This window comes from Scardinius erythrophthalmus (assembly GCF_964197995.2).
Source record: "Scardinius erythrophthalmus genome assembly, chromosome: 15".
NCBI classification, from domain to species: Eukaryota; Metazoa; Chordata; class Actinopteri; order Cypriniformes; family Leuciscidae; genus Scardinius; species Scardinius erythrophthalmus.
In genome coordinates, this window is record NC_138235.1 from 18,773,407 (window position 1) to 18,778,371 (window position 4,965).

Below are 4,965 nucleotides of genomic sequence, written 5' to 3' on the forward strand. Positions count from 1 at the left end.
CTGAAATTTGATTTTTATATTTTCTGAAGTAAATGTGAGTGGTTTAGTGATAGGTGGTTAAACATTGGCCAAAGTAAAAAGAGTCCATCCCAAAATCTCTATGATATTCTGGCCTCTATGGTTAGAGTATCATACATATCTAATATATCAAATAATGATACAGATGGTTAAAGATAAGTGATGTTTGTTCGAATCCCTTAGCAATTACCTAGTTATTTCAAGATTTCCAGGGCTGCATACAACATTAAGAAAGATCTTAGTTTTTGTTTAGGGTGGGTGTGTGTGATTGGTCTATTCAGGTCTGCTCAGCTAAGCATTATTTGTTCAGCGCTCCTCTGAGTGAGTTTAAAATTGTGCAGCTGTATGATGACAGGAAGCTGCTATTTACACTGCAAACTGGTCACTTGATTTCACAGTGACCTCTCATTAACCCTGTTTTTCTGAAGCCCTTTCATTGATGCACCTGGAACTTCCCCACGCCCATTCAAAGCAAGTCTTCCGTGGTCTTGTAAAGTAAAAAGACCCACCTCAGCCCTTTTTCCCATTGTTAGACGCAATGGTGAAACAAACTATACAGTTACAACACTGATTTATCAGAGGTATAAGTGCATTCTACCACAGATGCTCTGAATATAAGAAAATACCCTTTCAGTCTTTGTACTTTTTAAAATTTCACATTTAGCCTAATTCAATGTGTTACAGTACTTGCTGTTTCTTTGTAATTATTTGTCAAAAATTTACTGGAGTGTCTGTTTACACTAAGTGCAAATAGCCCGCCTTGTTGGCAAAGGCTATTTACACTAACTCCGCCCACTAACGTCTGGTTGAGCCGGACAAAATTACGGAAGACGCTGGATTGTCCGCAGTAGCAATAGTGAAGGGGTAAGACATGTGGCATAACGTTTTGATGCAATTCGAGTTCAAATCCGCCTTTTGCCGGACTATTTCTACTCCCTTTTCCCATCACATATCAGATCGGAAAGGCATTTATTTTCAATAAAAATGAAGAAAATATTCGAAAAGTGGAAATAAAGTGTGTTTAATAAAAAAGTGTTTATCGGTTAGAGTTAGGGGTAGGTATAGGGAGGACTTCATTGTCCTAATAAGGCGGCATCCATTTAATATTTTTTATAAATATAATCATTTACACTCTGTTTTATTGCATACTGTAAAGCCAGCAGCCATATCACCCTGTAGCCCAAGACTGGTTGCCCACTGAAGCTAAGCAGGGCTGAGCCTGGTCAGTACCTGGATGGGAGACCTCCTGGGAAAAAACAGGTTGCTGCTGGAAGAGGTGTTAGTGAGGCCAGCAGGGGGTGCTCACCCTGTGGTCTGTGTGGGTCCTAACGCCCCAGTATAGTGACGGGGACACTATACTGCCAAAAGAGCACCGTCCTTCGGATGAGACGTTAAACCGAGGTCCTGACTCTCTGTGGTCATTAAAAATCCCAGGATGTCCTTCGAAAAAAGAGTAGGGGTGTAACCCCGGCATCCTGGCCAAATTTGCCCCTTGGCCTCTATCCATCATGGCCTCCTAATCATCCCCATATACTGATTGGCTTCATCACTGTCTCCTCTCCACCAGTAAGCTGGTGTGTGGTGGGCGTTCTGGCGCAATATGGCTGCCGTCGCATCATCCAGGTGGATGCTGCACATCGGTGGTGGTTGAGGAGATTCCCCCCTTCTATGTAAAGCGCTTTGAGGTCTCAGATAAAGCGCTATATAAATGTAACGAATTATTATTACTGTTTAATGTACAACAACCCTGAGGTGCAAATGATATCTGCCACTATTTGTATGTATAAATAACATCTAACTACTATTTACACTATTGGAAAATAGAATATATTGCTATGTTCCCTTAGTGCAAATAGAATATATTGCTATGTTCCCTTTGTGCAAATAGAATATATTGCTATGTTCCCTTAGTGCAAATAGAATATATTGCTATGTTCACTTAGTGCAAATAGAATATATTGCTATGTTCCCTTAGTGCAAATAGAATATATTGCAATGTTCACTTAGTGCAAATAGAATATATTGCAATGTTCACTTAGTGCAAATAGAATATATTGCAATGTTCACTTAGTGCAAATAGAATATATTGCTATGTTCACTTAGTGCAAATAGAATATATTGCTATGTTCACTTAGTGCAAATAGAATATATTGCAATGTTCACTTAGTGCAAATAGAATATATTGCAATGTTCACTTAGTGCAAATAGAATATATTGCAATGTTCACTTAGTGCAAATAGAATATATTGCTATGTTCACTTAGTGCAAATAGAATATATCCTCCTGGGACCCAGAAAAAAAAAGTTTTTTGAATTTAGTTTTTTTCCATGTCATCACACTGTTTAGATCACTATAAACAAATGGTAAAAAAAAACATTTTTGCAAAATAATATTTTATTCATAAGTTATGCTATGTCCTCTGTAGTGGACGCCAGGACTAAGTTGTTTAAAAAATAAAATGACATGAAATTATATGTATAGGCAAAAACAATGGGATTTTTTTTTTTCAATCACCAATAAATTTGGGGGTTTCAGGATTTTTTCAACCAAAATTTGTATAAAGATTATTCTCAACTATGTTATGAAAGAAATAACGGAATGAATTGATACACCATTTTACATTATGCAATATGTGGGTAAAATGTCCATAAATTAATATTCCCATTCAATGCAATGTATATATAAACTGTATCTAATTTGCACCTTAATGTGTTCTTAGAGCAACATTTAATGAAAAAAGAAGTGTAATAATTGGAGTAATAATTGGCAACATTTTAATAATAATATCTAATATTTCATAGGAATATTGATGTATAATTTATTTCCATATTCACTTGTTGTGTCTCACAAAATGCCTGATAAACATGATTTAAATCCTGGTGTCCTCTACAGTGACACGTTTGAAATCAACGCCCTGTTCTGTAACAGAAAATATTTTTTTTATTTGAAACCCCTTAACATTTTCCTGAGATGTTGTTTTATGAAATACAATTTGAAAAGTAGTCCAATTTAAATAATAATTACAATATATAATCATATTTCCATAAGAATGCTACATTTGATAACTAAATTAATGTCAGACATTTTTAAAGACCAAGGAGTAGTTGTTTTCATGGTGAAACCTCCAAACATTTGGTATCTCTGAAAAGTCCTGAATGTGCTCTTTACAGGACACCCAGGTTGTGTCATGTGACATGTATGACGTCAGAGAAATTCACTAAAATATAATGTCCACTACAGTGGACAAAAGTCTATTCTTGGGTCCCAGGAGGATAATGCAATGTTCACTTAGTGCAAATAGAATATATTGCTATGTTCCCTTAGTGCAAATAGAATATATTGCAATGTTCACTTAGTGCAAATAGAATATATTGCTATGTTCACTTAGTGCAAATAGAATATATTGCAATGTTCACTTAGTGCAAATAGAATATATTGCAATGTTCACTTAGTGCAAATAGAATATATTGCAATGTTCACTTAGTGCAAATAGAATATATTGCAATGTTCACTTAGTGCAAATAGAATATATTGCAATGTTCACTTAGTGCAAATAGAATATATTGCAATGTTCACTTAGTGCAAATAGAATATATTGCTATGTTCACTTAGTGCAAATAGAATATATTGCAATGTTCACTTAGTGCAAATAGAATATATTGCTATGTTCACTTAGTGCAAATAGAATATATTGCAATGTTCACTTAGTGCAAATAGAATATATTGCTATGTTCACTTAGTGCAAATAGAATATATTGCAATGTTCACTTAGTGCAAATAGAATATATTGCTATGTTCACTTAGTGCAAATAGAATATATTGCTATGTTCACTTAGTGCAAATAGAATATATTGCAATGTTCACTTAGTGCAAATAGAATATATTGCTATGTTCACTTAGTGCAAATAGAATATATTGCAATGTTCACTTAGTGCAAATAGCCGCTGTCAAAATTTACTGGCAGTCTGAGTGAAAATTATTTTAAATTAAGGCTCAATCCCAATTCTATTTTATACCCCTTCGCCTACCCCTACCCCTACCCCTTGCCCCTTGAAACAGAGTGTCAAGGCGTAGGGGTGAAAATATTCCCCTAAGAAATGGGACACCACTACTACACTGTTACATGTCATTATACATCGTCGCTAGCGCCCACGTCACAGGAGATGCGCCAATGTTTATCACAAACTTCCAAGAAGCCGTCGTCAGCTGTAGTCTTGCGTGAGTTACAGCTATTTTTTTGCATATTTCTTCTGAAGTTTGCAGAAAACAACGGAGATGACGATATCGTCGACGCCTAATGCTGCGTTCACACCAAATGCGAACAGAGCGTCTGGCGCGAGTGATTTCAATGTTAAGACGAACGCGTCTGGAGGTCTTGCGGCGCGAATGAGGCGTTTAGCGCGGCGCGGTGGACGCGAATTCCCCTCATTCGCGCGTCCACTTCGCTTCAAACTTTTGCTTTTTACACGCGTCATATTGTTAACGAACTTTAACGATTTTTTTGCAACCGTTTCTTTGAAGAACATGACCGTAAACACTAGATTGAATGTGACATAAAGAAAATGATTATTGGCAGTCATGTTGCCTCTGTAGCCGGTGTATGCAGGTACATTTCTCATACCCCTTCGTTTGAAGTGCGGTCCCGAAAAATCTTCGTTTCAAGGGCTATCTGGCCCTTCCCCTTACCCCTACCCCTCCAACCAAAAGAGAATTGAGACAGCCCTACCCCTTCACGGGAACGCGCAAAGGGGTAGGGTCAAGGGGTGAATTGGGATTGAGCCTTAATCTTACACCAATTTTTTTATTCAGTGTACTAGTGTATGTCTTTCTCTTTCCATTTATTTTCTTTGTACGCCAAATGAGAAAAGGATATTTTGTTTTCTGGTGAATCTTCAGCTTACACAAATCACGAGCCATCAGTTTATCCCAGTGATTTTGTTTAGTAAC